The sequence below is a fragment of the Gopherus flavomarginatus genome, chromosome 14 (genome assembly GCF_025201925.1).
Source record: "Gopherus flavomarginatus isolate rGopFla2 chromosome 14, rGopFla2.mat.asm, whole genome shotgun sequence".
Taxonomy (NCBI): Eukaryota; Metazoa; Chordata; order Testudines; family Testudinidae; genus Gopherus; species Gopherus flavomarginatus.
Genome location: NC_066630.1, coordinates 1,399,241 through 1,420,209, shown reverse-complemented (window position 1 = coordinate 1,420,209; position 20,969 = coordinate 1,399,241). Strand labels below are relative to the sequence as shown.

General features: G+C 46.9%; 1 protein-coding gene across 7 annotated transcripts in view; it reads left to right on the top strand.

Annotated features, from left to right (window-relative positions):
- The window catches only part of ZFHX3 (zinc finger homeobox 3), a 301,533-nt gene that overhangs the window by 65,584 nt on the left and 214,980 nt on the right, over positions 1 to 20,969 (top strand). Inside the window, exon 1 of one of the 7 annotated variants that reach the window (XM_050922211.1) lies at positions 4,687 to 4,767. The exons of the other annotated variants lie outside the window; for them this stretch is intronic. The gene's annotated coding sequence lies outside the window, so the exon portion shown is untranslated. Of the gene's footprint in view, positions 1 to 4,686; positions 4,768 to 20,969 lie in introns of those variants that run through there. 7 annotated transcript variants of the gene reach the window in all.

Here is a 20,969-nt window from a genome sequence, read left to right as displayed (position 1 = left end):
ATGTTGGATCTTTCTCTCAGAACTTGCGCTTGACTTTTTGAGCTCTTGGGCCAGTGAAATGTGTAAGGGTGTCTCCTCCCTGAGTGAAAGTGGACATTAAAATCCTTGTATTATTCAGAAAGCTGAGCAAAGTGTGTGGCTAAGTGAGAAACAGCAGGCCATACACAGCCTGAGGTACAGGGCAAGGGGTGGAAGGTCTCTTTGTCGTAGTGGTAGAATGCTAAACATCAGTTGATTTCACATTTCTGACTTCAGCAGAAAGCACATGTGGCAGGAATTCGAGTGGGCTGCTGTCTGGGGGTCCGAGCATAGCTTTTTGATGTTGAGGTCTGGAAGTTTAGGCACGTATGGAAAGAGCTAACTCTCCTTCCTGTCTCCATGTCCCAGAGGAGAGGGAGCTCTATGAACCTGGAATGTGGTATACAGGGTGGGCTGCTTCTAACCCAAAGAAGACCCAGCCTGGCTGTGACCTTTAGGTGCTATCACAATATAAATGTTGAAGAGTAATGTCAGAAGCGAAGAGGTGCAAGGAGCATTGATCTGTGACAGTGCCGCTTGGGTGCTTGTTTTACAGTAGCTGCTGCCCGCTGAGTAGCCATCTGAAGAGTACCTGCTCAAATGGGCTTTGTAGTGCTAAACCGCTGACAGTCTGAGTTTCCATTTATTTATTCACTTCTTTTTGTAGCTGTCTTATCCTGATCCCCAGTCTCACTTTAATTAAGAGCTGGGAAAGTGCTGGTCTCTCTCAGAAATGTTGCTGAGTCCCTCCTTTGGGTGTGAGCAGATGCTGCTGTATGTGGGTTAGGGCCCCCAACAGGACCCCCTGGGGACCTTTTGCAATCTTGGTCCAGCGTATTCAGAGGTTGCAATTACTGCTCTGGTACTAATTACCTTGGCTAGCATTAGATGAGTTACATGGGGAGCTTGGAGACTGTCAGCAGAGGTCAGCCTGAGGGCCTTTTACTAAACAGCCCTCCTGTGATAGTTCTCCTAGCGAAAAACACATTAACAGTGTGGCAAGCTTGTGAAGATTTGTTGGAATTCTGTAGCCCTTTCTGTGCTAGGCTCTCTGTATTTTAGGGATGCGTAAGGTGCCCCTTTTGACTGATCGGATTGCTGGAGAGCTCTTTTCAGGAAGCTGGGAGGGAGAGGTGCCTGCATTTGAAGTAAGGCTCTTCAGTAACAAGTTCTAGGACCTGAGTTTGTCTTGTCTTCGTGCTCTGAAGTCAGCTCCTGAGAACAGTGCCTCTCTTGCTAATAGAAGTGGCTTTTTTGTGAAATTTTTCACTGTGGGGGAGGGAGGAAATGCTACCCTTTTCTGACACGCTCTAGTTACTACTCCCTGATTGGCCTGTTTTTCTGTTCAGATGCTCTCTAGTGGTGGTGTGCCACCTATTTCTTCCCATCATCTGAGCGTACTCTTCACAATCACTGTTCCTTACAAATGGATGGATTGGAGCAAGGATTCTGAAATAGCTTTCTGTGAATGCCATGTTCCATGGCTGGAGCAGAAAGATGGCATCCATTTAATTGGATTTGCTGGGAGCAACCTCCTCATGCCAGACAGCTTGGACAATGGCATTAAATGCTGGTTTCAGATTTCAGCCACTTTCTAATAACTAACACCTACATCAACCCAATTGTGTGTAACTTGTCCGGTTCTAGACCATGTGTCATGTAAAGCCATTCCCTGGTTCATTGCCTCGTTCTGTTGCCAATCAGATGTGTGAAAGAACTGTGGGGTTTATTATAAAAGTATGTAATCTGCCGGTCTTAGGGCATGACCTAATAATGATTTTCAGATATGTAGCCATGGCCAACTCATGCCATGTTGACTGTAGCAGCCATTTTAAATTCTGAATGCATTTTTTTCTACTGATTGATTGCTTATGGTATTAAACCATTCCAGTAGGTTTTTATTTTTTTACTTTTATATTCCTATTGTCTGAAGTGTCCTAAAAAGTAAAGCAATGAATTGTGATGGCTAGAGATTATACAAAAATATGGAGAATTAACATGTTCTGTAGCATGTCACAAGGGTGTATTTACTAACATATTAATTGTATAGAAAAATGACAAAGTAAATTCACAAGTTTTTGTTAATGAAGAGAGTTAAATTTCTCTTTGCTAATAATGATATGTGAGATTAATCTAGGCACATTAGGATAGTGCCATGTCTCAAAAGGATTGAAAAGGGAGCTTGTATAAACATTACTCCTGGGGGAATTCTGCATCAAAAAATTAAAAATTCTGTGCACGATATTTTAAAGTTCTGCGTATTTTATTTGTCAAAATAATAGTGTAATCATGCCACTTTCAATTATTTTGGTAATTTTGTTTCAAAATATCTGTCAGCAAGTATGTCTGTAACAATACAGACCCCCAAAAATTGATCCTGGTAACTTTTTTGGACAAATAGAATGCTTACTAGGTGTATTAACACAGAACTTTGAGTAATTCATTTAAATTACAGTACAGAACTATATTTCCTGTACCTGTCAGTAGCACAGCAAAGGTACAGGAAATATAGGAAATAACGGAGAAGCTGAGAGAGAAGGGAGGAGCTTGGAGTCAACCTGGAGGGTTGTTGGGTGTGGGTGGGAGAAGTATGGAACAGGTTTTTTTGTGGGGAGTGGCAGGATTGTTGGGGAGCCTCCCCCTGCAGACCCTGGCTGATCCCAAGCCTCTCCCATTCAGTCAGGCACATCTGCCCCTGTCCCTGTATTCTCCTCCCATCCTGATTGGTCCCTGTAGCCTTCTCCCCATGTAGCCATGCACTTCCACTCGCATTCAGCTCCTGACTCAATGCTGTACCCCACTAGCTCCTGAGCTCATGCCCCACTCTGTGCCCCCTCACTAGCCATTCTGAACACACACACCCCAGCAGCCCCATGTGCCCCACTCTGTCCTAACCTGGCTCTGTGGGCAGATTAACTTCTGCTCCTGCGGAATTCTGTGTCTCAGGATTTTTTTTCCCCACAGAAAATACATTCTGCCCCAGAAGTGCTGAGGTTTTGCCTTTTGCCCACCAGAGGCCGCTGTGGCACCAGACAGCCTGCTGCATTCATGCAAAGGCGAAACTGCAGCACTTCTGGGGCAGAATGTATTTTCTGTGGGAGACATGAATTCTGTGCATGTGCAGTGGTGCAGAATTGCCACAGGAGTAAAGCATGCAGTCTGAAGCAGTCGGTCCAAGTCTGAAGTACAGTGGAAGATTGCATTCCACACTATTTTTGAAGGAGGAGAGCTGCAATTTGGTCTTGGAAAGCTCCCTTGCAGGAGGTCTGCTGAAAAAGGAGTGTGTGTTTAGCTTGATGGGCTCTGTTAATGGTTTGGTTTTTCTTGCAGTCTCTTACAAACAAGGAGTACTGCTGCTGCCTGGTCTTCTAAGCTTTCCTATCAGAGACAGTCACCACGGGATCTGCAGTGTTTTTGGGGTCCAGTTTAAATAAGTCTGCACTCTCTTCTGAGAAGAGGTTGCCCATGTCATCTGTGATCTCAGCAAGTGCCTTCACATGTTGTGGAAAAGAAGCCTGGACACCTTTCACCTGCTCATGGTGTTGTGTTAGACCCTTTTTTGAGTGGTTCCTTCCTCTGCTGCAGCTTCAGATTCTCCTGTCAACCTGGCTATCTCTGGTCCCGCTGTCGTCCAGGCCAAAGGGGCTCTGAACCTTGTGTTAGATGAACAGCTTCAACCTCCCTTTTGGTAGTGATGGTGTTGTGCTCACAAGCTTGGTCAAGAGCGATTGTAGAGAAAACATGCTGGCTTCTGAGCTGTGAAGTTCCCCTTTGAGAACGCGAGCTGTGTTTTGATGCCCTGTGTGAAGGATGCCATGTCTCAGAGGTGAACATGTACCCAACAAGCATAATGAGTGTGATCTAACACACAGAACCAGGGTGACAGCTTCCCAAGGCATTCAGTGTAGAGAACAGAGTTTGCCCGCCAGATTGACAGCGCGTAGGTCAGTACACACAGTTCCAGATGAAGTGTGGTATGCCAGAAGTGGAATATTGGGGTTTCTAGTTTTCCCAGGTCATACCTCTTGGGGCGCCTCCTCTTTCCTGAGACTTTGGGTGTACTATGTGCATACAGATGGTTGGCAGCTGCTTGCTGGGCATGCCTTGTATGTGTAGCATGAGGCACTTTCAAGGAGTCAGCCATTTCTGGCAGGCCACTTGAGCCTGAAGAAGGGCTTTTATCCATCAACTGTTTTCTGGCTAGTCTCCAGTCAGCTTCAGACTTGCCATTTCCAGATGAAGCTCCTCCCCTTAGCAGGATGACAAATTTGTCCTCCCATACCTAGCAGGCCAGGGCTACTGTATCTGTTTGATTATGGTGATAGCGTGACCAGATGGCCTGATTTTACAGGGACAGTCCCAATACTTGGGGCTTTGTTTTACATAGGCGCCTATTACCCCCACCTCCTGTCCTGATTTTTCACATTTGCTGTCTGGTCACCCTATATGGTGAAAAGGGTTGATCCACAGTGATCCTGGCACTTGGTGTGGGTTTAGGTGGACTCCTCTGCAAAGAGGAAAAGAAACACAGTGATGGCTGGGGTGAAGTCTGGCTCTGGCTGTTTGCTGGGCCTGGTAAGCTGCCCAGGAAATGTCTTGATCTCCATTGAAGGTATTCAGCCTTGCTGTTTTCTCTGTTTATTTAAGCCATCTGCATTCTTCTTGCAGGCTTGGGTAATCAGTTGGCAGTCTTGAATTCAACATTTGCAGCAGCAATGGGAGCACTGGTTTTCTTCAAGATCATTAAAGGTACAATTGCCTAAGACTTAAGAAGTGGTGATATAGTCTGTAGTCTCACAGTCTGAGGTGGGAATTCCCATTACTTGAGTACTGGGGGATGCTCAAAAATTGATAGCACCATTCCATGGAAGGTGTCTGTTGCTGTGATGGAGCTGGGATTGTGGTTTGTGTTATCTAGGTGCAGTAGTGAACTGACCACTGTGTTGCTTTAGAGGACAGTTTGCTTTCTCATCCTCTGAGTGTTGGCATTGCCAAGCTGGTAGAGATGGCCAACACTTGGACATAGGAAATGGACAATCCAAGTTTAAAGGAGGTATCTGCTAACTCACTTTTCATGTCTGTGCATGAAGTGTCAAAGCACCGTAGTTCGGTAAAGATGTTTCTGGAGCTTAATTGGAGTACAAACTTTCTGTTCCTTCATGACAGCGGATGTTGTTTTTGTACTGCAGTAGCTGTGCCAAAGTAAGTTTAGGTAAGTTCTTAGTTAAGTTAAGAAACTTGTTCTGGCTCAGTTTTAATGTTTGGTCTGTCCAGTATCATGGACATCAATGCCAACAGTGACTCGGGCACAGATTTTCTTGAGTTAAATGATCCAGTAAACTGTGTTGTCATTTGAAACGTCTCTTAAAAATTTTTGCTGTTTGGGGCATATGAAGTGCTTCTTGGTCAGTCCTCCTCACGTGCTTCTGGGAGGACATATGCAACGTCCTGGTTGAAGGCAAGGAGTGCATCTCGTCTGTCTTTGTGCAGTTAGAGATCTGGAATGTGGGATTTTAGTTCAGTGCTCTGAAATGTGCCCAGCCACTATCGCCCCCAGCTGGACAGAGCCTTGTGAGCTCTGCTAATTTAAAGACTGGAGCCATGACTTCTCAATGTCTCCTCAGTGTATGCTGTCAGTTGAGCAAAGGCAACCCCAAATCTTCTCTGCATTGCTTTGCTCAGTTTTTCTTCTCTCTGACTTTGTTGTAGACACACCAAACATGTTGCATGATACTTTGCCTCTTGGGCCATTAAGTCCCCAGTTCTTAGTTTTGCAAGCAAGCACTGGTCTTGAAGCCGAAATACACGTTTGTGGACCCAACTGTCAGTGTCAAGGGTAGAAGCTTCATGGAAGTCCTCTGAAGGTATGTTCATCTCACAAATAAAGCACAATTCATTTTCTGGATGATCTTTGTGCTGGTCACTTAAACATGTCTCTTTTGCAGTCCATCAGAGTGATCCACAACTTCCTTGGTTTTTTTTTCTTGGCCTTTGAGTTTGGTCCTGTTAAAGTTAATGTAGCAGGATTTGTGCCAATGGCAACAGTTCTTGTTCAAAGTCTTTCAGTACCATCATCTCATCTGCATATGGCTTGGGATATGGGAAGTGCATTCAGCTTATGGAAAAGTCTAATATTTTCTGCTGGAGTTTGATAGTCAGATCCAACATGCTCCTTTTGATTATGTAGGATTAATTAATTCCACATCTGTGTGTTTCCTGCCAGTGTACACACTTGCTTCAGTCAATATAGGAATGAGGATATTTCTGTTGATGGATCAGATTGTTGAACAAGCTTATATCTTTTTGACATGTATGAAGAACTAGTAATAGCCAATAGTAATCTAATCTTTCATTACTGTTTACAATTAATATTACCCAATCATCAAGTACCTTTCACATAATCAAGGAAGCATCTGAAAGGAGGAAAAAAAAAGAAATGTGATCAAATGTTGCCAAGACCACGTTGACCATACAAAATGTGTCCTTACAGCAATTTTAAGGTCAGGTTGAAGAAAACCAAGAACATATCCCTTGTATGTCAGATAGCTCGGTGGTTTGAGCATTGGCCTGCTAAACCCAGGGGTATGAGTTTAATCCTTGAGGGAGCCATTTAGAGATCGGAGGGAAAAAAATCGGGGATGGGTCCTGCTTTGAGCAAGGGGTTGGACTAGATGACCTCCAGAGGTCCCTTCCAGCCCTGATATTCTATGTCCAATTGTAAACCAACATTATTTGCTGAATATGGCAATGTTGATTAAATGACATGACATGAGTTGGCGATGGCCCCATATCTAAAAATCCCTATTAGGTGATGCCCTATCACTATAATAAATTTCATGTTTTTATCATAAAACCCACAATTCCATTTTTTGCACAAATCTGATCAGCTACTAGAGGATGTTGGTAAAGCAGGATGTTCTGTTCTTGAAGCTGAGACCTGTGTATTTGAACAGTATCACAGTTCTAGATGTAATCGTTCAGCAGGCCTGTTGTAGGCAGATGTGGAGATGGGCGTTGGCTGTGAATAATATCTGTCTGCTTAGAAGATCAAAAAGGTATTTGTTTTGGAGTAATGGTGCATGCTGGGGTACAACACTGACCTTGACTTAAATTCGTGAGCTCCTTCAGAGAAAAGGTAGGTAAGTGGCTGTTGGCAGAATGGGTTGAATGCTTTAAGGAGAAACCTTTCATCACTGTTTCCAGTGTTCAGTGGGAAAAGATGCTCCCTTCTTAAATAGATTCAAAACTACAGTGAAAAATATCAATCTGGAATGAGAGTGCCAATCCCCAAGTGCATCTATAAAGGACTATTATGAGATTCGGAATTCTTCCAGTCAGTTTGTCCCAGGGCTTCTGAGGGCAAGTCTCGAGTGTTCGTTACTGGTCAAATAACTCTTCCTGCTCTGCCAATCTGTTTTTAAAATCTACTAACTACAAAATAGAAAAACTAGGCAATACACCTGGCAGTACACCAGTCATGAAGCGCTAGCTTCTGCCTGTCTTGAGCCAATCAGTGAAACTTCATGCAAGAGAAATTGACATGGGAAAATGACATGAGGGGTCAGAGAATGGGATACCTTTGAAAGAATTTAGCAAATGCCAAGAGATGTGTGCTAGTCAGCTGTGTTTTGGTCTCTGAGAATTCTCTGTTCAGCGCTCTACTTTCAGTGGGCTGGAGTGGACTTTGCAGAAAGTTGTTGTAGAAGCAGCCAAATGATTGCTAGGTGGCTTGAACAGATTTTAGAGAATGGTTAGTCCAGTGCATTTAGCCTTGGGTCATTCCAGGAATGAAGTGAAGCCCCATGTGGGGTGGAACTTGACAGCCCTGTACTTGTGGAAAATGACTCTCTACACCAGTTGATGGTAGAAAGTAAGCTAATGTCATATGGCTGATGAATGCAGGGAGGAATTTAGGGAGGCAAAATGCAAGTACTCAAGTTGAAATCTGACTAGAATGTCAGTTAATGTACCGTGTTTTGCAAAGAGTGCATGAGCTCTAGTGACAAATTCATGGATCCTCTGTGTTGTGTTGTACCCAAAATACTTCATTTCCAGCTGTGCTGTGATTCTGGTATGTCATGCTGGGTTACTGGACTTAGCACCATCTGCTGGATCACCGTCACTCTTTCCAGCAGCACCTTGGTGGTCTTGGGAGAGCACCTGTCTACGTCCTGATGTGCCCTGCTCTTAGTCTGTGAGAACTGAGGGGCTAGGTGTTATGGTTGCAGACTTCTGGAGAGGTTTAGTTGATCTGTTCATTTACCTACAGACGGCGTGCTTGGAGCTGTACAGGGCACAAATCTGAAGATTGTCCCTGACTTGAGTTTACAACCTGATAGACACGTGAGGTAAGATCCACTGGGAGGCCCAGAGGAGAGAACAGGTGTAGTCTGTGCTGGCAGAGTCCCCTAATGGCTTATACTGGCAAAAGGAGAACTTTTCCCAATGCAGTTAAAACACCTCCCCAAAGGACATAAGCTATGTTGGCAAAACGACTCTAAGCTGCATCTATGTGCATAGCTGTGTCAATTAGAGGTGTGATTTCCTGGGGGAAGGGGGGACACCCTCCTAACAGAAACATTTATGCCAGCCAATCTTTCTAGTGCAGACCTTGCCTCAGGGTATGGCTACATTTGGAATTTCAAAGCGCTGTCCCGGCAGCGTTGCGGGAGCGCTGCCGTGGCAGCGCTTTGAAGTGTGAGTGTAGTCAGAGCGGCAGCGCTGGGAGAGAGCTCTCCCAGCGCTGCATGTAAACCACATCCCTTACGGGTGTAGCGTGCAGCGCTGGGAGCCACGCTCCCAGCGCTGCTGCCCTGATTACACTGACGCTTTACAGCGCTGTATCTTGCAGCGCTATGGGGGGTGTTTTTTCACACCCCAGTTGCAGCGCTGTAAAGTGTGAGTGTAGCCAAGGCCTCAGTTTTCAATCATTGTCCTGCTTTCACACACTTTTCCTCTAAGGTAGCATTGGGAAAGAGAAAATGTTCAGTAAATACTGCACTGACCCACATCAAAGAGGGGGATGCCCCCATGGGTAATAGGTTCTCCAGTTCAAGCAGTAACTCAGAAATGAAATTAACTCAGGGTGACTGCTTTGCTATGGCAATGTGAGGGACTTTGGCCCCACTTTGTGGGGTTTTCAGACAGAAGACTGTGGCCTGGGAATTCTCTATTATTTTTGTAAAAAGCTTAAGGAAGCACTGGGAGCATCTTGCAGGCACCCAGCAATTATCATAATAAACAGTTTTATCATCTGCTTGGCAATCAATAATGTGGCTTACTCTGCTTTAGTATCTCAGTGGTATTGATTACCTTAACAACTGTGCTGCGGTTAGCGAGTGTTAACCCCTGCTCTGCTGGTAGGGCCTGCACTTTCACTGGAGGAGGCAAAAAAACTGTTTTCAGTCTAGGCAAGATCATGAATTTGACAGCAGGCCAAGCCAAAATCAGCTTTAATCCTGCAATGCCTGACCGTAGCTTTTAAATGAGAAATATGGAGCCTGTTAAGTTTTGGGGAAATGATATATTTTAAACATTTAGAGGAATTGAATTAAAATGTGACCCAAAATGCAACTATCAAAAGCCTAAATATTTCCCTCTGCTTTCCCTACTTGGTGGATTCTGATTTGTGATCATTACTTACTCCATTGTACCTTTTTGTAGAACAGTTTTTATATAAGTGGCTTTTCTCCTGAGCATGATTATGATCTCTGTACCTCACTTCTGGGAGGCTAAACCACACCTCTTTATCCAGGGTCCTGGGCCCCACTGTCCTTAGAAATTGAAAGGAGCTCAGAATTTTTCTGGGAGTAAGAATTTGTCCCAGACATTCCAGCTTCTACCAGGGCCCTGATTTCTCAATGCTGGAATCCCATGGTCTTCAGGGACTGCGTGAGAACTGGTCAGCTCACTCACATGGAGTTCCCTCTCAGCTAGCACCCAAGGTCCCCAGATGGGGGGGGGGGGGAGATATGGTTTCCCTTGGATACAGAATTTGGACCAATTGCTAAGACCCCCTGGGTCCTGCAGTGGCGCACACAGGTCTGAACTGTGTAGTGCAATGTGTAGAAAAGGCTTTAACTAAGTGAATCTGTTGCAGCATTAGAACAGCCTTGTCATGCTACAGTCTCAGCTCAAGAACAGCAGTTCAGAGCGTGTTCTGTGTTGGGAGGCAGCAGTTTACTTTCTTCTCTTCAGGTTCCTGACAGGAGTGTGAGGAAAGCAATACTTCCTGGACCTTGGGTGTAACTAGGAAGTTTTGGTCTCATAGCCCAGTATTTCTCCTAATGGAATTTCCCATCAGTTACTGCCCTGCTGATTTCTGATCAATGAAAATGAAATTGCATCACCTCCTCAGAGGCTCCATGTATGGCTGCAGCTTCCAGCTGTGTCAGTTCCGGTAAAATAATCTCATCAGGCATGTGAGAGGGTAATAAGAAATAAAAATAAAACTCCACAATTAGCAAGAGGCTGAACAGCAGAGTAACACTAAGTCCTGGAGACCAGGAGAGCTACATTTGGTGACTCCTCACTCTCCCCCAAAATCTCCTAGCAGTTCAAACTTTAGGCCCCCTGAATCCTGTGTAGGCCCGCTCTTGGGTGGGCTCTGGAATCTGCATGCATCCGGGCACATCCTGGAACTTCTGCCCATTTGGGTCACAGTTTAGCCGTTCAGTAGGTAACAACTGCAAGTTACATTAGGGATCTATTTCCCTGAAAGCATGACAAAAGTCTGGCACTTGCTAAACAGTGGCAGTGTGTGGCATGGGCCAGGAGAGCCTGAACTCCAGACTCACAGCTTATGGAATGGGATTCAGCTTGTTGATGCCCACTCAATGGGCTTTGTTTTTAATCAGACAACTGCCTCTGAAGTGACACCATGTCCTAGACACCAGTAGCAGATGGATGGGTAGATGCCGTGCCCTTGGGAACAACTTGTTTTAGGAATTCTCGTGTCTGTTACAAGGTTACACATAAGAATAAGGGCTTGTCTGCATGGGAAATTTTTCCAGTTACAGTGGTGTAGTTAAACGGGTGTAGAGATATTGGTATAACTCCCTGTGTGGACACTTCTTATTTCCAGTGGCTTATTGGCCTAGTTTAAAGGCTAGCACACACTAGAAGTGTTGCGTCTCGTGAACAGAGTCTATGCCCACAGGCATAATAAATCCACCTTCACAAGAGGCAGTAGCTGTGTTGGTGAGAGAAGCTCTCCTGCCGATATAGCGCTCCCCTCACTGGTGCTTAGGTGGGTGTAAGTTGCATCGATTGAGGGTGGCTTATTCGCACCCCTGAATGATGTAAGTTCTACCGAAGTATGTGACAGTGTAGACCTGGCCTAAACTGCTTCCAAAGCAACAAAAGCTAAACCAGAAAAGGCAGGCTTATACCGGAGTAAGAGTGTCTGCCTAGGGAATTGCATCAGTAGAACTGCTGCAGTTTAATGTCTTAGCTTATATTTGTGTAGACCAGCCTTAATGCCCTGTGTGTAGGAACCGACCAAACAGTAGCAACTGTTTCCAGGGGGAGAGCTTGTTTTACTGGCCTTCCAACACCTCGTTCCCTACCATTCTCTTATTCAAAGTTGAGTTCTGCTGCTGAGGTTACTGCGTCCCATAGGTGGTCTAGCTTGCATCAGTCATTCAGCTGATCAGTTCAGTCCGTACAGCACACCTCTCTGCTAGGATCATTGCTTAATACCCACATTCCTCATTAGAAGATTAAAGGACTGCGTTGATGTGTCCATCATGGGTGGCATGCATTGCCGTCGTGTAATTCACTGTGCTGCTTGACCTCTCTTCTGACTGGTCACCAGAACGATTGTAGAAGGCCATAATGTTGCCGAGGTGGCAGGACTGAGCACTTCATGGATCCATAAAGTCACTGCTTAATTGTCCTATGCATGGGCTTTTGCAAAGGATGTGAGCCAGGGTCTGAGACCTGGCAAAGGAGGAGGGTGTGAGCGATAACTCTGGCTACTGTGGTCTCTGTTTTTGCCCTTGACACTAGAAAGAAACAAGTAAACTAGTGGAGGGAACACAGCAATGGCAGGGACCCCTCACCAGGCCCGTGAGCCTGTGGTGGGTGAGTGGGCATAAGAAGGTTTTGGGTGTTTAGAGGATATCTTGTTTTTATGAGCTGCTATGGGGCATGTAGAGACTTCACTGTCTGTCTTTATAAAGATTTCCATTTTGAGTTGTGTTTGTGTAGCAAAGGAAATGCCTGGGGTACTTCTGCTGGAGAGAGAAGGCGGTGGCCCTGCACGGCACAGGCTGTTGGAATTCTAGGAAGATGTAGGATAGACAAAGATGCAGTGAAGCTTGAAACATCAAGAGTGAAAAGCTTCTTCCAGGGTCATTACTGTTGCTTGAAGCACAGAATCTGTTGATTATAGTTTTACATTCCTCCTCGGTTCAGGCACAGCCAGTAAGAACCTCTGCAGGCAGCTCTGTAACCTCAGGCTGTGATCTCATCTGATCTTGTAAGATAAGCAGGCTAATGCAGAGGCAGTAATAATGGCTGGAGACTTGAGGAACAGGTGATGCAGGAAGTGATGCTAGTGATTCATTGAGGCCTTGGCTACACTGGAGAGTTGCAGCGCTGGTGGTGGGTTTACAGCACTGCAACTTACTCACCGTCCACACTTGCAAGGCACATACAGCACTGCATCTCCCTGGCTGCAGCGCTGGCTGTACTCCTGCTCTGCCTGGGGAATAACGACTGCAGCGCTGGTGATGCAGCGCCGCTCCGCCAGTGTGGCCACCAAAAGCGCTGTAATTGGCCTCCAGAGTATTCGAAGGTATCCCAGAATGCCTGCTCAGCCACTCTGCTCATCAGTTCGCACTCTACTGCCCTGGCCTCAAGTGACCCGCCCTTTAAATGCCCCGGGAATTTTAAAAATCCCCTTCCTGTTTGCTCAGCCAGGTGTGGAGTGCAATCAGTGTATATTTGCAGGTGACCATGCCTCCACGCGCCAAATGAGCCCCAGCATGGAGCAATGGCGAGTTGCTGGACCTCATCAGTGTTTGGGGGGAGGAAGCTGTGCAGTCACAGCTGCGCTCCAGCCGTAGGAATTACGATAACCTATGGGCAGATCTCAAGGGCCATGCTGGAAAGGGGCCATGACTGGGACGCGGTGCAGTGCAGGATTAAAGTGAAGGAGCTGCGGAGTGCCTATTGCAAAGCCTGTGAGGGAAGCCGCTGCTCCGGTGCTGCCCCCACGACCTGCCGTTTTTACAAAGAGCTGGACGCGATACTTGGAGGTGACCCCACCGCCAATCCGAGGACCACGATGGACACTTCAGAGTGCGGGTGGGGAAGGTGGAGACGGAGGGGGGGGGAGGAGGAAACTGAGAGTGAGTGTGCTGAGGTGGGGGGAGACACCCAGGAGGCATGCAGCCAGGAGCTCTTCTCAAGCTAGGAGGAAGGTAGTCAGTTGCAGCAGCTGGTACTTGGTGAAGGACAAGCAGAGGAGCGGTTCCCGGTAAGCGGCTTTTATTTTCAGGATGGAAATGTTTTGGGAGAGGAGGGAGGGTTAGGGCTGCATGCATGCATGCCTAGATGTGGAATAGCCCATTGATGTGGTCTATCATGTCGCAGTAATCGGCCTCGGTAATCTCTTCAAAAGTTTCAGCCAGAGCGTGGGCAATGCGCTTGCGCAAGTTTATAGGGAGAGCCACCGTGGTCCTTGTCCCAGTCAGGCTAACGCGTCCACGCCACTGTGCCGCGAGGGGTGGGGGGACCATTGCTGCACACAGGCAAGCTGCATAGGGGCCAGGGTGGAATCCCCATTGCTGTAGAAGACCCTCCTGCTCTTCCCAGGTGACCGCAGCAGCAAGGTATCTTCCAGGATTAACTCCTGTGGAAAATGTTGGGAGAGTGTTCAGTGTAGGTGCCCCCTGCAGTAGTTTGCTTTCCTCAACGCACAGAAACTCCTGCACATCCCTGAAGCAATCAGTCCCCCTTACTCACCATTTTGGGGCTCCTGTGGGTTAGGTGCACTCTGTTTGGTATGGGAAAATTATGCTAAAGTGAAGACTGTAAACTCCTTCACTGTGTGGGAATAACTGTCTGGGTGAGATTATAAACAATGCAGCCTCTGTTAACTGTTGCCATTTTTGCCTTTCGAAAAGTGTCCTTGACTACTCAACTGCCCGTATCATCCACTGCTCAGAGGCTGCAAAACCTCAGGAAGAAGCAAAGAAGACATGCTGAAAGCAGTTATGGATCACTCTGCCAGAGAGAGTAAAAAACTGCAGGACTGGAGGAAAAAACTGGAGGGAAAGGGAAAGCAGGCTCCTCCAGAGAAACGCAGCGGCCAGGAAGAAAAGCACAAAGCAGCTGATAAGCATTCTGGTGCGCCAAGCGGACTCTATCCAGTCACTTGTAGCCATGCAGGCAGAGCACTACTGTGCCGGGCCGCCCCCCCCTGTCCCAAAGCTCTTTCCCTTGTGCCGCAGTGTCAGCTCCAAACCCCCTTCCCCAGCATCCAGGTTCTTACCACCACCAGCTGCCCCCAAACCTGTACGTTCACCAACCAGCCCTGAGAACTACGACCCTTACCCTCTACACTCAACCCCCATCACCATGCAGTGTTTTCATCCTGAAGTGCAGCAGTCATTGCACAGCACTCCAGACAGGACATATTCAAACCTGTGACTGTACAGTTCCCCACCACACACCCCTGCCTTTTTAGGTTCCCAAAATGTTGTGTGTCTGTCAAGAAAGTTGATTTTCTTTTCAATAAATGAATTCTTGGCTTTGAAAACAGTCTTTATTATTGCAGAAAGTGAAAGATACCGTAGCCCAGGAAAGAAACAGGCACTGCAAGTCATTTTAGGTAAAACATATTCCTACTAACATTGTAACCACTGCACTTCACTACCGTGCAAGGCACCAAACGTTACTGTTGGTTTTCAGCCTCAAATTCCTCTCTCAAGGCATCCCTGATCCTTGTAGCCCTGTGCTGGGCCTCTCTAGTAGCCCTGCTCTCTGGCTGTGCAAATTCAGCCTCCAGGCATTGAACCTCGGAGGTCCATTCCTGACTGAATGTTTCACCCTTCCCTTCACAAATATTATGGAGGGTACAGCACGTGGATATAACCGCAGGGATGCTGCTTTCCCCCAAGTCTAGCTTCCCATACAGAGACCTCCAGCGCCCTTTTAAACGGCCAAAAGCACACTCCACAGTCATTTGGCACCGGCTCAGCCTGTTGAACCGGTCCTTGCTCCTGTCAAGCTTCCCTGTGTACGGTTTCATGAGCCAAGGCATTAACGGGTAAGCGGGGTCTCCGAGGATCACAATGGGCATTTCAGCGTCCCCTACTGTGATCTTCCGGTCTGGGAAAAAAGTCTCGGCCTGCATCTTCCTGAACAGGCCACTGTTCCGAAAGATGTGTGCATCATGCACCTTTCCAGACCAGCCTGTGTTAATGTCAGTGAAACGCCCACGGTGATCCAGAAGCGCCTAGAGAACCATAGAGAAATACCCCTTCTGATTAATGTACTCGGATGCTAGGTGGGGTGGTGCCAGAATAGGAATATGCGTCCCATCTATCGCGCCTCCACAGTTAAGGAAACCCATTTGTGCAAAGCCATCCAGAATGTCCTGCACGTTCCCCAGAGTCATGGTTCTTAGCAGGATGCGATTAATGGCCCTGCCAACTTGCATCAACACGATTCCAACAGTCGACTTTCCCACTCCAAACTGGTTCGCAACCGATCGGTAGCTGTCTGGAGTTGCCAGCTTCCAGATTGCAATAGCCACCCGCTTCTCCACTGGCAGAGTAGCTCTCAATCTCGTGTCCTTGCGCCGCAGGGTGGGGGCGAGCTCAGCACAAAGTGCCATGAAAGTGGCTTTTCTCATCCGATAGTTCTGCAGCCACTGCTCATCATCCCAGACTTCCATGACGATGTGATCCCACCACTCAGTGCTTGTTTCCCGAGCCCAAAAGCGGCGTTCCACGGTGCTGAGCATTTCCGTGAATGCCACAAGCAATGTCGTGTTGTATGCGTCAGGCGACTCCATATTGTCGTTGGACTCCTCACTTTCACTTTGTAGCTTAAGGAATAGCTCAACTGCCAAACGTGATATGCTGGTGACACTCATCAGCAAAGTCCTCAGCAGCTCGGGCTCCATTTCCCACAGAAATCGTGCTGCACAGAAACCGTTGGGAGACTCTCAATGTCGCCAAATGTGGACAGAAAAACAGTGACTGCTGGGATGTGAAGCGATGCACCACGGGGCGTTGGGACAGGAAGCGGAATGACCCGCACCCTTCCATCCCCTTCCCTCAACCCACGGTGCCAAAATGGGACGAGGTGCTCTGTGGGATAGCTGCCCATAATGCACCACTCCCAACAGCGCTGCAAATGCTGCAGATGTGGCCACACTGCAGCGCTGGTAGCTGTCAGTGTGGCCACACTGCTGCGCTTTCCCTACACAGCTGTAACTCCCAGTGCTGTACAGCTGTAAGTGTAGCCATACCCTGAGTGTCCCTCTTGCCTCTGGGGCAGTATTGACTGGATCCAAAGGGAGCGGGGGAGCACTACTGTTGGAGGAGCTGTCTTTTTGCTCTTTTTTAAAGATCTAGCATTTGTCATAAGAGTACGTGTGTCAATCCCACTGTTGTGACCTAATTGCAGTTAGAATGTAGGGATGTCTACCACATGGCTACGACTGGTTGGTTCAGCAGAGGTAGCAGTGGTACTGCTGTAAACAAGATACTAGGCAGATGTCAGTTTCTATACCCTGTTATGTATGGCTGCAAGGGTTAAAACTGCTGTTGACTGCTTAAAGCCTAGTCTGTGTTAGCACTAGGACCAATGAAGCCGAGCCAGTGGTAGCAAAGATGAGAAACTCCACAAAAAAGCCTAGAGTGGACAAAGCGTAATTGTGTAATGTCTGTGAATCCCCCCGCAGCGTATACAGGCACTTGGGAGGCAGGGTTCAAAGGCTGAGTGAGGAGATCTGGATTTTTGTCCTGCTGCTCCCACCAACTTGCTGTGTTACTGCAGATGAGTCACTTAATTTCACTGTAGGTGTTTTCTTCATCTGTACAAAAGAGATGATGGCACTTACCTTTTGACATCTACAGGTGAAACCCCCTAGATAATCACCAAGTATTGCAGTTTAAATTATTTATTACTTCTCTCCTAACTAGTTGTGTGGTGCTGCTTGTGAAGAATAGCTGCTATGCTGCTCCCCAGAGGTGGGTGATCTTTGCATATGGTTTGTAAAATGCATTTTGCTGGAAGGCACTATATATATTGTGTATAAGCAGGGCCCTGTGTACTCCGCAATGCAGGGGGACCAGATGCTGTTCAGGGTTTGCCTTTTCAGGTAGGGACCCTCTCTCCTGTTTCCATGCCAAGTGGTTGAGCCCTGCAACTTCCAGTCCTCTTTTGTTCAGCATTTTCTTTGCTTCCTGCTGCTTGAAAAGCTGTTTATGCTAATGATCCCATGAAGATCTGAGGAACTTGCTCTGCCTATGCGTGTGAGTCTGTGCATGTGTGTTTTCTACCCTATTAATGAGTGTGTGCAGGGCAACGCTTGTTTGTATTGTCAGTGTGCCAGTTCCAGAGCCCTGTGCCAGAGCCAGCCGCCAATGGCAAGGGCCCTCATTTATGCTTTTTTCTTCCTGTGAGGAAAACCCACCTTTTTTCAGAGTCACTTTGGCGATACCTGTTGTGCAGGTCTTTCCTCTCCTCAGGCCATCTTTTGCCTAGCTCTCTCCCAGTGCCAGGCGCCTTTCCGCACTGGTTGGCAGGACCCCCGCAAAACAGAAAGTATCCAGCACGTAAACAGTAAATCACGGGGAAGCTTCCCTGGTTAGGGAGAACAGCAGGCTGGGTGATGAAAAGGGAACACTGCAGCAGGATGGCAGGGCTGTTCTGTTCCCCCATCCTGTCAACGGGTGTTGGAACCCTGTAGGGTAGTGCTGGCTTGGTTCCTACTCACTTGCTAATCACCCTGCCCATAACAGAGCCCGTGACTGTCTCTGGCCAGCTGGAACCACAGTCTTGGACAGAGGTCTCTGCAGGGAAACTCTAGGAGCAGCCAAATGCAAGAAGAATGCATAGGCTGAGATTTGTGTTTGTTGCTGTTTGCTTTGTTGATTAGTGTAAACCTCTGAAAAGGGGTAAATAAAGGCTTGTAGTGTGTGTAGATGCTGTCCAGACCTGGGCAGGAATACCTTGTGCTAACAAACACAGAGGACACAGCATTGGCATTGTAGTCCTTTAACTGTTCGATCAGTTACTTCCTGTGGTACTTATCTGTTGCCTTCTCTCACAGAGATGTGGGAGAAATAATTTGCCCCGTGAAATTAGTTGCTCCTTATTGAAATGTTGGGCTGCAGTGACTTTAAAAATGCTGGTATTGTTTTATCATTAGGAAGTACATCATAAGAATCCCAGAGAATTGACCCTCTGAAATGTTGCTGGAAACCCCTATCAAGAACCACTCTGCGAGCTACGCACATACTTCCTTGCTATGCCTAGATTTTTAGCCATAAACACCATTTTTATTCTATTATTCCACGTTGCAAACTCCTCAGATTCCTCTTAAGAATATCTGCCAGCCTCTCTGGCACCTCAGTGAGGAGGGAGGAGCTGACCTCTGTCTCTCACGTTTAGGGTATAAGAAAAAACCCATCTGGTGAAGCTGGGAGTTGAAAGAGCAAGGAACCATGGAGGACATCCCTGAATGCTGCTGCCTAGCTCAAACTTTGGCTCTGTGCTGCACCATTCCTTTGAGCTGATGCTTTGGGAATTAGCCAAGAGCTCTCTATTCTAGAAAGTCATCTTCCATGTATTTGTTTAATAAGATCTGCTGCATAAATGTTCTAAAGTGACCTGCCCATGCAATCTTAGTTTTACCCCCTTGTGCATCCGTCCTGTGCATTGACTAAGGCAGGAGGCCTATGGGAAGGAACAGTGTGCATTCAGATAACTCCAGATGGGTGCTCAAAGGGGCTGAGTTGAGCCTGCACGGGTAACCTACATTCTGGAGTTTCTTAATTTTCAGGTGCTTGGCTTTCCAATCTAACTGTTTTGAACATAGCCATTTCTGTATGTAATTTCCTATGCTTTCGAAAAGGAAAAGATTAAAACATATGGGCATGCATAATGCATCCTCAGTACCATAGGGATTGTGAACTTCAATATTTCTGTTACTGGCCTCTTGAGCTCCAGGACAGAATGGTTACAGAATTGGCAGCAGGGGAAAGGGGTTGTCCCAGTAGGGCATGGGTTTCCGGGGCTGGGTGTTGGATTCAGGGGATAGTTGGGAGGAGTCTTGCCTGGCTCTCTTCCCCTTCCTTCCCTGCTGCAGCTTACCTGGCATCTCTCTGTTTACATTGTGGTGTCTGCAGCAAGCAGCAGCAGGGGCCCAATCTAAAAATATTTATTTGGTGGTTGTTTTGGCAGGGTGCCACATCTTTCCAGAGATTTGCTAGTGACAAAGGGGAGTTGGGGATTTTTAACCATTCACCTCAGCACAATGTGAACAGCATTTCCTGGGACAAAGAAAAGGCACTTCTCTGGCCTAAGGACTGTCCACATGCAAACTTCAAAGGTGTGCTGCAAACAGTAGAGGTGTTCAGAGCCCCTCAAAAAAAGTTACATTATAAAAAAATCTTGCAAGTATTAAGCAACCTAAATATAGGATTTGTTTCCAGCTCTCCCTATAATTAACAGATTTCACACTCTTTATTATAGATGGTTCTGCTGTGTATTCTGGGTACTCTGAAAAGCTGATAATTTTCCAAACCTATATTTCCCATCATCTACTTTACCTGGCATGCAGCAGCATCCAGCTTTATCCAGTTAACCTACATACATGAGGCCAGTGTTGTTAATGAGCAGTACAGGGTTTTGGTATCCCTGTAATTAAGCACATGTGGTGCTGAGCGGTGTGTGAACATGAACCTGTATTTCTCCTCCCTCAAGGGCACCCACTTGCAGGCTTCCAGCTCCCAGCTGTTACTTGTGGGCAGAAGACCACCTCTCACTCCCTCCTGACAAGGGATTTTAAGGCTGCGCAGCTGTTTGCCTACACTACTATCCCCAGCAAGCCAGACTGCTGCCTGTACTTTGCTTTCTCTCTGAGGGCTATGCCCAGGGTTATCATGCAGCTCTTTCTAAGCAAGCGCACACTTATTCTAAAGGTAAAAGCAATACAGAGCAAACCTATAAAACAATAAAATAACATGTACACATGCTAAAAAGCTTACTTGAGGTCACCCCCTGGTTCCAGCCTAGGGCTCTGATAGATGTTAGTCTGTCAAAACCCACAACTGGCTTTTCCCCATGGTTACAAGTTCATCCCTGTTAGATCAGAATGAGAACAAAGGCCCCGAGACAGTTAAGCTTAGCTGTTTATCCAAATGGCTTTTCTTTGTCTGTTGGTCTCTGGAGAATCCAGTTTGAAACAGAAAAGCTGAGGGTCCATAGGAGGTAGTACCTCTCTGGAGGTGGTATAACCTGAGTGATCTGCCTTGATCATCCCATCCTGTTTTCACTTCCTGGAGGAGCTGTGCTAACCTTCCCCCCCGTGGAATGCATATAGTCCGTAGCTCACACTTAATACAACGTGGCACCCAGAGGTATTGCTGGAAGTTGCCCTATCTGTCATGGGAGTGCAGAAAGGGTCAGTGCTCCAGAGTCTGCTGGGGCCATGATAATTGGTTTCTGTCTGTCTGTCTCTCTCCCCACTAGATTTCCAATTAGCCGGAGAATCAAGCTATGAATGCAGCCAGTCCTCGGGGACTAAATAAATGTTAGACTTCTCTATGGAGGAGCTGCTTCTGGGTCATCCTCCGGAGGCCCCTCTTGTGCTTTGGGATTAGCATATTTACACACATGAGAAAATGGAGGGTGTTCCCTTTTAGCCTCTGCAAAAGAGGCTGGAAAAGCACCAGCTATGGAGGAAGAAGGATGGGTCTGGGAGA